Genomic DNA, 12,803 nt, shown 5'->3' on the forward strand with positions numbered 1-12,803 from the left:
GCCTATGTGAACACAGGGATCCCCTGCATGAGGGGCGGTGGCATAGGAATCCCCAGCTTTGGCCCCCACAGCCTGTTTCACATTGTTCTCTATTAAAGCAAGGCTTTGGGGGAGGAACAGTACAAAAAGGACTCTTTAAATGCTATATTTTGAAAATGCTATTTTCTACAGAGTTTAGTAATTGTAATAAAGTAAGCATAGGCAACGTGATCATTGGGCCTACAAAAACCAGATATTACCACAAAAAAATAGACCTGGAGTGTGCCTCTGCTGTTCGCTAAAAGCCTAGGTTCGTTTTGAGAGAGGGATGAGGTGGAGTTCCTTTATTGACTCCATCCTAAGAGAGTATATAGGCGCCTCAGCCCGTATGATCAGCTGTTGCATGGAACCCTCAGCACTCGGCGTTTCCTTATACAAGACTTGCGGGCACTGTGGGACTTAATGGGTCTGGGAAAAGCTTTGTTACATAACTTAAAGTATTTGAAAATGTCATGACAACTGCATGTTTGTTTTTTTTTTTCTCCTACCTGAAAATCACATTGACAACTTTTCTATTACCTGTGAAAAATAAAAAAGGCAGATTTATACATTTTTCTTATTAGTTACCTACAGAGTGTTTATGTTGTTTGTCAGCGAGTATCAATTCAACGTTTTATTGGTCAGTACTAGGGCTGGAAACAACCGCAATGACATTAAAAACCTACAACTATTGCTAGATTTCCCCGCATAAGAATCCCCATGCTGCCCTTGATTTGTTCTCACTGTTTTTAATTCCAGTCATAATTGACTTGTTTTTCCATCCACAAGATAGGCTAGAAATTATTTTTTAAATGCCTTGACTTATTTGGTTTTGCTGTCCTTGGAGAGAAAGCATTTTACAACTGATGGAGAAGCTGGTTCAGATATTAGTATCTTATCTCTAGATGTTCAACAAGGACTTGAGCTATCTCCACAGCATATTTTCCATGAATTAGTAAAATTTATACAGAGAATAAATTTCTTCTGCCTATTAATAACTAAGTTTTAGAACTTTTATTCATGGTCAATGTCTAGCCCATATATACTTGTAATATCATTTACAGCTGTTTTTCTTTTATCCCCAAGGACCTTTCCTAAAGACAGTTATGAGTTGAGAAAATTAAGTACTGATTATCTGAACGCATTATCTGTTTCTATCAGGTCTGTTACCTCTTTCTGAATATCAGTATATTAGAACCTGTTCCTCTATTACTTCTTTTTTTTTTTGAGACAGAGTCTTGCTCTGTTGTCCAGGCTGGAGTGCGGTGGCACGGTCTCAGCTCACTGCAGCCTCCGCCTTCTGGGTTGAAATGATTCTCCTGCCTCAGCCTCCCAAGTAGCTGGGTTTATAGGCATGTGCCACCACACCTGGCCAATTTTTGTATTTCTAGTAGAGAGGGGGTTTCACCTTGTTGGCCAGGCTGGCCTCAAACCCCTGACCTCAGGTGATCTGCCTGCCTCAGCCTCCCAAAGTGCTGGGATTACAGGCGTGAGCCACTGTGCCTGGCCAGCCCATTATTTCTTTCTAAATCTATCCATCCTAGATTGTTTTCTATATGTTATTTGAGGGGAAAGATTCCTCTTCCCTATACGGCTCTAATATTCTTATCTGAGAGGCAGAATCAGTCTTTTATGATCAGCAGTTTTCAAAAGGTCTGGCAACTCTTGGAGGCATGTAGAGGAGTGATCTGGAAAGTCACTGGAGATTTAGCCCATCCTCTTAGAGGACATTGAGAAGTGCACATTATTACACCCACAGAAAATAAGAGGAAATAAGTAGCCGCTTGGAAGCCTCTTGCTTGGCTAAAAGGGAAAAGTATTGACAGGATCTGTACACTCAGAGTTTACTGTAGTCCCATTTCACAAGTTTAAGGATCAGTACACTTTTTTATTGTTTGTATCTAATAATATACTACCCAGCAATTCGGGGCAAAAATGGCATTGAGTTATCGATGGGTTCTTTTATATGTCAGAGGGCTAAAGAAAATAAGACGAGAAGAGAAAAAAATATATGGGACTGAAGGAACTTCATGAAATGTTCCAAGAGCCCTTTTGTTTTATTTATTGAATTTTACCAATTGAAACTCTTTGAGTTTCCTGCTGTTTATTTATTATTCCTGAATTACAGTTTGGGAATGAGTGAATTAGCTGAAATTTACATGCTCCAGGCATTTTCAGATCATGCAGTAATGCTAAGTGGTATTAGGGTATTCATAAGTGGTGGGATATAAACCAAAACTTGGGGGCACACTTACCAAGAGCAGAGGTTTCCTAACACATGACATCTGATAAGCCCTCTCCTAAGAGTCACCTGGGGCATATTAAAAACCCAAATCCATAGATCCTATGTCCACAGATTCTAATTCAGAAGATGTTGGGGGTAGAGCTTAGGAAGCTATAATTTTTTGAAAATTCCCCCAGATAATTCTGCCGTGCAGCCAAGTTTGAGAACCCCTCTCCTGGGCACTCTAAAGACATAGTTGGATGGTTTCTAAATAAAAGACAATTGAATGCAAGGTCATAGTTCATAGGGAACAATGGGGGAACAAGAATATTCTTATAGTAGAGAGGAGAACAATTATAAGGGAAAACACCATAAGTTTAAAATAATATAACAAATAAAATTGACTTCTCACTTTATAAGTTGGAGTGAATTCTCTTTTGATTTGCTATTCAAGGGAGACCTGCTATTAAAATGAGTTTAAAATCTAAGGGAACCGGAGGGCAAATATATTTATTCAATTTGGACCATGGCCAGAACACCAGTAGATGTTAACATCAAAAGTCCTGTGAAAAATGACAGTCGTTATACACAGTTATATTATTGAGAATGGAGTCTAAGTGTCTTCTGTCAACAAGTGCCCCGTAACTGGTGTGTGAAGTATTTACTGTAGACTCTCCTTTACTGTCAGTACCTAGCAACATTTCCTTCACTAAGATTGTTTTACCATTTCCATCATAAAGCCCATATTTTAAGGGTTGTAACTGGATGGTGGTTTTAATTTTTGTTTGAAACTTGGCAATTTGACTTAGAAAAACATGTACAAATTATTTGAAAGAGGTTTATTTTTATGGGGAAAAGTAGCTCTTGTCAAAGCTTTTTCTCTGCTTTGCTTTCAAACGAAAGTTTACAGACCATTAGTCCATAATGTGAATTAACCCCATTTGATATTTTTTCCTTCCTTTAAAATGGTAAAGGACTGTTATTCACGTTGGTGAAGTGTTTACTGCATATTTGCTGTAACTGCATTACATTTTTAAAATCTTATTTCTGTGGGACTTTGGCATTATTATTGTAACTGCTCCAGAATGTACACAGATGGCATAATGGATTCAAAGGCGGTTTTACAGGAACATAGGGGCAATCTATGAAGTAAAAATCCATTTCCAGGATGGCCGCATGAAATGGTCCCATTTGGCTGCCTCATCCCGTGGTGCCTTGGCCTGAGTAGGGGTAAGTGAACAGTTTAGGGGAAACCTAAATCAGTTCAAATCTAAATCTCCTTAAAAATGCAGGAAGAAAAAAGTCTCTTAGTTTTCTCAACTGAACCTTTGTTGTTGTTTATTCAGCAACAGTAAAAACAATTTGTTTATATATAGTTCCTATTATGTGTTGAGTGACATTCCTCATGTCAGAGGAACAAAGGTGGATGGCCAACACTCCCTGCCCTGGAGGAGCTTAGAGTCTGTTGAGGAAAGACAGATTCAGCAACAACTAAGTGTGGTATGGCCTGAGTGTCACCACCAATAGGGTGAAATTATTTTGGAAGCAAAGAGAGGGAGCCACTACTTTTTCACTTCAGTGTTTGATCTTTCTTTAGTTCTAGAAAGAAACTTTTTTTTCTGTTTCTGTTCTCATTTAGTAGATGCTTCTCTCCTCATATTCTGTGTCAGCTATTAATAGTAAGATGGTGTATTCATTTGCTAGGACTGCTATAACAAAGTACCATGGATGGGGTGGCTTAACTATATTTCCTCACATTTCTGGAGGCTAGAAGTCTAAGAGCAAGGTGTCAGCAAGGTTGGTCTCTCCCCAACTTTTTTTTTGAGATGGAGTCTCGCTCTGTCAACAAGGCTCGAGTGCAGTGGCGCGATCTTGGCTCACTGCAACCTCTGCCTCCTGGGTTCAAGCAATTTTCCTGCCTCAGCCTCCTGAGTAGCTGGGATTACAGGTGCGCGTCACCACGCCCAGCTAATTTTTGTATTTTTAGTAGAGACGGGGTTTCACCATGTTGGTCAGGTGGGTCTCAAACTCCTGATTTCATGATCCACTCGCCTCGGCCTCCCAAAGTGCTGGGATTACAGGCATGAGCCACCACACCCGGCCAGGTCTCTCCTCAACTTCTAGGGAGCTATCTTCTCCCAGTGTCTTCCCTCTGTACCTAATCTCCTCTTCTTATACTGACACTGGTCATATTGGATTGGGTCCCACCCTAATGACCTCATTTTAACTTAATTCTTTAAAGGCCTTATACAGTCCATTCTAATACAGTCCACTCCAGATACAGTCTCATTCTAAGGTACAAAGGGTTAAGACTTCAACCCACCTTCAGTGTGAATTTTGGGGGGGCACAATTCAGTCCATAACTGATGATCTACTTGAATTTCTTAATAAATTCCTTTGAACACTGCCAGAATTGGAACACTAGGATGTAGAATTCTGTTGAAGACAGAAATTGGAATTGCAGCATAGAGGCTAGCTAAAAGATGACGATTTACCCATAGGAGAAGTATCCGTTGGAAAGCCTGACTTCCCAGTGGAGGTCTCTTTAGGCCTAGATGGACTATTCTTCAGGTCACCCTGTTTCTCACAAAGTGCTATGGGCAGCCTTGAGTGCCCCAGCCTCCTGAGCTGCACCTGCAAAGATTGCAGTTTTCTTGCTCCTCTCAACCAGGTGAAATCCCACATTCACTTCCCCTCTTGAGCCTCATATGCTTTCTTTTCTTTTTTTTTTTCCTTAAACTTTTCAGTCTCTTGTCATCTGTTTTCTTCTGTCTTTTCTTTAGGCCTGGTGGTAACATCTGTAGGCCCTCTTGTTTCCTAACATGCCACCCAGAAGAACTAGGCTGCCCCTTTTAAGGTACTTCATAGTTTCCTATTGTCCTTTCACGTGTGTAACACGAGTTCTCACAGTACTCCTGTGAGGCAGCAGTGGATTGTGCTCATTATATTGATGAAGAAATTAAAGTTACTAAAGTTCCTTGACATTTGCAGATTTAACGCTTGTCGCTTGAACTCTTTGCAAGTGATACTGAAGGTAGGTAACATGTTAGTGTGTGTTATTTTGCTGATGCCAGATTTAAATTGAACTGAAAGAATATCCAGTCACTTAACTAATGAGCAAGCCAAGCCTACTGCTCCTCACCCACACTGCCGCGGGGTCCTGTTCTGTGTTCCCCATCAGCTAAGTAGTTACACTCATGAAGTGCTAATAATTATATTACTTTGTGGAAAATGGTCTCCAAAACAAAGACAACAGCTAGTACTGAAAAGGGTCTTAAAAGGTAGTATTTTTTAAGCCAGAAAATAAGAGTTTTATAGAAGAAATTATATGCTTTAGTGTATATGGGAATGTGGAGATTTTGGAAAGTCTCAAGATGGGTCCCATTTCAGTGTTAAGGATTTCCGCTATATTTCCTGAACTGTTAAAGTGAAAGCAGGAAAGTTTCATCATGAAAGTAGCAAAGAGCCCCTGTGGTCCTCTCTAAGCTAGTTGACATCCTTAGAATTTACTTGGTTAAATCCTTAACAAAATATTAAAAAGAAGACTGTGTCAGAGAGCACCTGTCTGGTCCTTTTCTTCTTATTGCCACTTTTTGAAGCCCACTGGTTGTGTCCTGTTTTTTGGGTTTTTTTTGAGACGGAGTCTCACTCTGTCGCCCAGGCTAGAGTGCAGTGGCGTGATCTTGGCTCACTACAAGCTCTGCCTCCTGGGTTCACGCCATTCTCCTGCCTCAGCCTCCCGAGTAGCTGGGACTACAGGCATCTGCCACCACGCCCGGCTAATTTTTTGTGTTTTTAGTAGAGATGGGGTTTCACCGCGTTAGTCAGGATGGTCTTGATCTCCTGACCTTGTGATCCGCCCGCCTCGGCCTCCCAAAGTGCTGGGATTACAGGCGTGAGCCACCGTGCCCGGCCTGGTTGTGTTATTCCATCGAAAAACTGTTGCTGAATTTTGGGGACAAGCTTTTTCTGTTTTTAATAACTAATAACAGGTAAAGCACACACAAAACAGTTCGCATCTATTCATTCTTCTTAAAATTATATTTTTTATATTTGTGCAATTTTCTTTAGAAAAATAGATTTTAAGATGGGTAACTGTAAACTGCATTTTTAATTTCATTTTCTTACAAATAAAAAAATGATCTGAGGGTTTTTAAAAATTGTTTCTTTGATTAAGGGAATTTTTATGGTAGGAAGCTCTGACTTGACAGTTCAGAACATAGCTGTCTGTTTATTATAAAGAAGTGATTGTAGAAATACGTAAAGAATTTTGGTAAGAAAAAAGTGGTTTATATAATCTTGAGCCTCTGGGGGTTGTTATTGTTAGATATTACATAGGTTTAATCTTCAATGACATATATAATGATAAAATACAAAACTAGATAACTTATGATTCTAATTTGTGGTGTATATGCAAGGTGGAAAAATTAGTAAGGAACACTAGAATTTGTTATAGTTATCTCTAGGTGGATTATAGCTTTTCTTTTTCTTTATAATTTTATATATTTTCTACATTATATACTCTGAGCATGTACTGCTCTCATAACATGAAAAAAATTATAAGCACTAAAATGTTATAGAGAATGTTACTCAACTTGAAGTAATTACCCAAATAATTTCACAATTGAGGGAAAAAATAACATAGAAATGAACCCAAACCAGCTTTTTTTCTCTGTGTATTTTTTTCCAAGTCAAACCTAAGGCCTTGTTACTCCAAGTGTGATCAGTAACCCAGCAGCATAGGCATCACGTGGAAGCTTGTTAGAAATGCAAAATATCAGACCCACCCCTGACCTACTGCATCAGCATCTGCATTTTAACAAGATCCTCAGGTGATTCCTCCGCGTGTTAAAGTTTCAGAAGCACTGATCTAAGACACTCTCCCTTAATAACTAAAGCCTACTTCTATTTTATTCATTCATTGATTAGGGCCGTCCTTTTGGTAAAACTTTAAAATAACAACTATGCAGGCTACAGAAGGACTACCCAAGTTTTAAGGTAGAATTCATATCACAACCTGGCCTTTTGAAATATGTTTTTATTAAGCTAAAAATGCAGTGGTCTGACAAGGGCTAAGAGGGGAAAAAAGCCAAAAAGCATGAGTTCTTCCACTTTGTTTCTTCGTAACTAGAAGGAACAAGGGAGAAGTAAATTAGGATTTTCAAAATAGCTTTCAGCTTTTTAAGATTAGTGGCTTATAAAAGAAGGAACTAAGGCCGGGCACAGTGGCTCACGCCTGTAATCCCAGCACTTTGGGAGCACTTTGGCAGGTGGATCACCTGAGGCCAGGAGTTTGAGACCAGCCTGGTCAACATGGTGAAACCCCCGTCTCTACTAAAAGTAAAAAAATTAGCCAGGCATGGTGGCACGTGCCTGTAATCCCAGCTACTCAGGAGGCTGAGGCAGGAGAATCGCTTGAACCCTGGAGGTGGAGGTTGCAGTGAGCCGAGATCGCACCATAGCACTCCAGCCTGGGCCACAGAGTGAGACTCCATCTCAATAAAAAAAGAACTGGAGTGTAGTTCTACACCCACTTCGTGTAAGGGCCACTCTCTATGTGCCCAGAGTAAAGTTTCACCCTATCACTACATTCTGGACCTCATTACAACATTGATTTAGTAGTATTTTATAAAGATTTCAAGGCATTCAACTAGATTCTTTTAATGGAAACAAGAGTCTATTTCTTAAATTTTGCTACTGAAAAGTTTATTTTGAAATTTTCTTTTTCCTACTGTCACTGACTTTTCTGTGATGTTTTTATACTCACTACAAGAACGAGAAAGTTGGTATTGTCTGATGGCAGCATGCAGCCTGCTAACACTGGTTTATTTTTCTCTATGGATACTGCCTGTTTTGTTTTTGTTTTAACTTGAGATAACTTTACAATGTGACAGAAGAGAAACTACATTTTCCAGGAAATGGTCACTTTAGTTGCTTTCCCCATAAGTAGAAGTGTCTTGGCTCTGTACATTTTCTGCCATCTTCTTCAAGATAGCTAAGTTAGTATATGAAAGTTGCCATATTTTGGAGCAGCCAGCTTCCAGATTCTAATTATGTGTCTTTAAGCCCATTTCTGTAAATATGCACTCAACGTTTGCACTTTTATGTACAAAGAGACTTAGAGGCTTTCTATGATAACAGATGTGTTACTCGTTCTATAAAATCATTTCCCATTATGTCTTTTTAGTGGGCAAGTTCCTTTCCCCTTTTATAGTGACAAGTACAGCAACACAAGGGCTCTGCCATGTCTAGGTGATAATGTGGTTGATGGTCTGCATTTGCAAAGCATATTGTCATTTTTTAGTAGGAAAAATACTAAAGATTGATAAGTTTTTTTATGTACTTCTTAAAAATATGCTTCTATCACCAATGATGAAAAAAATGAAACAATTCGCAAGCAGTTAAGCCATAATGTGAGCTAATCACTTTATTTTGAAGAAAAGTATTTTTAAACAGTTGAGCTAGTGAATTTACTTTTAAAATGTATTGTGCTTACACAGTAGATGGTTTTATTTCCATGATGTTTTTTACTACATAATTATACATCTTAATTACGTAATTACTATCATAATTATTATGTAATTGCATGTACTTCCACTAATTACAAAATCAGGAAGTGTAATTATCTAGTAAAAACTTTATGAAATTTCATGCACTAAAAGTTAGTTAAAAGGCTATTCCAGTGGTCTAGTGGAAGGCTTTCCATGGTTAGTCTTCTTAGTCATAACTTTAGTTTAGAGCTGGAACTCATAGGCCAGGACAAGGATAAGTGCCAACAGACCAACACTAAACTGAGTATTGTGGTATGGGTAAGATAGACTTTGTCCCTTGTGATTTAAAAAGTCAGAGAGCATTTTAATTTTTTTGTGACTGTGGAGTGTGGTAAGAATAATATCTAAATGTTTGAGGTAGGTACCACAAAAACTGTCAATGGAAAGGGCAGTTCTTTCTTAGGAAAGAATTGATTAATAGAATCAACAAGGCATTTAGGTTACACAACAGCAAGGTCTTCTATAATTCTGTAATGTGAATGGCTTATTTAATAGCTATCTCTGCCTTTAAAAGCAATAATGATATTCAGTTTTCTGTTTCTTCAGTTTGGAGAAGGTGTTTTTCCAGTTTGTGTTTATATTTACTAAGATATGAGCAAACGTATCAAGAGAGCATACTCCTTTCTACTACTTGATGTCAAAAGCAGCTTTTGAGACATAAACATAAGCGCACAAACATGTAACATCAGACCCTAAATAAAGACAAAAGGTTTAATTCAATAAAGCTATGATGCCTTTACCATTCAAAACGACATAAAAATTGCACAGTGAAACAATAGTCATGACAGCAAATTAGATATGACATCTAAATTACACTACAAAGAGAAATCCCAGAACCATTTTTGGTCTGTAGGAGCCTATTTTAGCCCAGGTTTAGAACCCAATCTAGAGGCTCTGCTTTATTGTCTAAGTAGGGTAATGTTGTAGAAGACTAATTGGAGGTTGGTTGAATTAATTGCACATCAATTAGGAGGAAAGGGCTTGTAATACTCATGGCAGAGAAGTGAGTAGATCCTTTAAGTATCATGATAGAATGTACTATGAGTTTCAGGAATTAATATTATCAGTATTTGTGTAATATCTGTATAATCTATTACAACATGACCTAAATCAAGCACTTGGGGTTAGATACAGGTATACTAATTTCCTCCCCAAAATTAGTGCTTCTCACTAGAAATGTATTGAAACAGCCACTTAAAATGTATGAGTTATTTCTTTTAAAAATGTAGCCTTAAACATTAAAAGGTTCAGCTCAGGAGATCAGATATTCGTTTTTTTCTTAAAACTTTCTAACGAAACACTCATTGTGGTATTACCAGTTATTGAATTTGTGACTTTTTTATACTAGCTGAAATTTCCAATAAGTGTGAATTTTTTTAAAAAGTCAGTGAACGGTGTGAAAATGCCAGTCCCATTTGCTTCAGGCAAATTAGAGGATTTATATTTATCCAGAATTGTTTCATGGTTTCAGAGATGTTTGGGATTTAAACAGATTTAGTCTGACTCTGCTATTTTTCTCTAGTAGTTAGGGGTTATTTTAAAATTGCATATTTTTTTCCTCTTGGGAATCTTTTCTCATTTACTTAGCCCAGAATTTAATGTCTTAATCATTTCTTATTTGCCTTAACTCTATTGTGATAACATTTCTTCTCATGGTTTCAGAAGTGTTTATGCTCCTCTATGAGACAGCACTGCCTCTCACGTTTCCTCTTAATCTTTTGTTTTTGTTTTGGTGGTTGGTATTTTTTATTTTTATTTTTTTTACTAGTGCTTGTACCATGCCAGAATAGCCCTTAATGGTTAAAAGCAAAGTGTTCACCTAATCCTCATCTTTTCAATTATAATACAAATTTCATTTTGAAGCTGACATTTAAACTGACATTGTTGTGTTTTGTTTTGCTTTGCTTTCTTGCTTTGCATGTGAATTGGCATATGTCATTATCCTATAATTCTTGATAAATTTTTCATAATTATCTAAGGGAATCAACCGTAACTTTTGAAGTCTAATTATGTCCTTGTGATGTCTCCAGTAACCCTGTAGGCCCAGGCCAAGAACTGATGTTGATTTTCACATTATTAATCAGTGCCATTTATTATTTTATGCTGTACTATCTGGTTCATATAATGCTACCCTTCATATACAAAGAAAACCCATCATCAATTTGACTCATTCTTAAACTAGTTCTTCCTGTAGTTGTCATGAATTTATTTAGATCCATCTGCATTCTCTTACCTTGTGGCTAACAGGACAGTAACTAGACAGACTTAGTAGCCCATCATTGAGTTAAATCAACACTGATTACATTCTCCCTGTATAAAGGCCCTGGGAAACCCTTCTCTCCTTGGCCTGTGAGCCCTGCAAGCCCTAGCACCATCCCCTAGAGCTTAAGGCTTAAACTAGTTCGTAGAAAGATAGATTTGCTGGCTAATTTTAGACACTGATGTACTTTTCTTGTTTTAAGAAATTATTGTAATTTCAAATAGGGTCACAAAAGCAGGTCTGTGTGTAAGTCTGTTACTCTCTGTCCCCTCTTCGTGCCCTGAACCCTTGCCCAGTTTATTCAGCAAATATGTATTGGGTCTCTGTCCTATATGATATTGCTTCTAGAAGTACCAATACTTCTGACCAATTGCTTATTCATGCATTCACCTCTAAATACCTCCTTTTTATAGGACTCTACTTTTGTGGAGAACATTCACAGCCATTATCTTTTACATTTTCCAGACAATTCCATTGTATACGGGTATGTAGTTGACACTTCTGAGATGAGAAACAACCCCAAAAGGATGAAATGACTCTCCCAAAGTAGCAAAGCTTAGAAGTGTTAAGAGCCCGGCTTTTCTTTCTGCCATATCACAGCTGCCCTGTTCTTAATCTATTAGGGAAACTTCAGCCTGAAGACAAGTAACTCAAATACAAGGGAATGGTGTGAATTGCTAAGGGATCTCAGCATATACCTCAGGGAAGGTTTCCTGGTGGAGATTTCCTGAGTTGGGCCTTAAAGAGTATGTGAGATTTTAATAGGCACAGATGCAGACATGTAGTTTGAGACGAAGTTTTGCCTTTCTCACTTTTCTTTAAGTGCCCTATTTATCTTGCTTTTATAAAGGGAGAACTTCCTTTGACAAATGCATCATGATTTGAAAGCATATCTGAATTGAAAATTTCGTCTAAAAGTGCTTATTAAGAAGCAAAGCTTTAAACTCAGGACTATAAGCTTGAAGGGCATTATTTTTTGAGATAGGGTCTCGCTCTGTCACCTAGGCTGGAGTTCAGTGGCACGATCTCTGCTCACTGCAGCCTCAACCTCCTGGGCTCAAGTGATCCTCCCATCCCAGTCCCCCGCCCCTAGTAGCTGAGACTGCAGGTGCGTGCCACCACGCCCAGCTAATTTTTGTATTTTTTTGTAGAGATGGGGTTTCACCATGTTGCCCAGGCTGGCCTCAAACTCCTGGACTCCAGCAATCCACCTGCCTTAGCCTCCCAAAGTGCTGGGATTACAGGCGTGAGCCACTGGGCCCGCTGTCCTTGAAGAGTATTCTCTCTTCACTCTCCACTCTCCACTGTAACCAGTGGTGGTGCTTTGAAAGAAATTGATCCATCCTACAGGATACATCTGTCAAAAGTGTATCAAAATGTTTTTCTATCTTAAATAATTTAACTCAGAATATAATAATTAAGTATTTTGACATGAAAATTTACATACTGTGATATATCCACTTATCTTAAAACAGACGTCTTTAACTATAAAGAAAAGGAGTGTGGTAAGACAAAACAAAATAGAAATTGGAATTAAATGGGATGACTGACAGACCAAACTAGTTTTATTTAGACAATAAAAATTAAAGTCCTGTTAGCATTATGACGAAAAAAATGTAAAAATGTTTTACTTAAAGCATGGCTGATTTTTTGTTGTGTTTTGTTTTTTCACTAACACCATGGTGAAAGTTTAAACATGTAAGACCTGTTTATGAAGTAAATGTTTACTGCTGAACTAATTCTTCAAGTT

At 38.1% G+C, this 12,803-nt stretch overlaps 1 protein-coding gene across 3 annotated transcripts in view; it reads left to right on the forward strand.

Moving 5' to 3' along the window:
- The window catches only part of POLA1 (DNA polymerase alpha 1, catalytic subunit), a 301,525-nt gene that overhangs the window by 235,290 nt on the left and 53,432 nt on the right, over nucleotides 1-12,803 (forward strand). The window lies entirely within an intron of this gene.

The sequence above is a fragment of the Pan paniscus genome, chromosome X, assembly GCF_029289425.2.
Source record: "Pan paniscus chromosome X, NHGRI_mPanPan1-v2.0_pri, whole genome shotgun sequence".
Classification (NCBI taxonomy): Eukaryota; Metazoa; Chordata; class Mammalia; order Primates; family Hominidae; genus Pan; species Pan paniscus.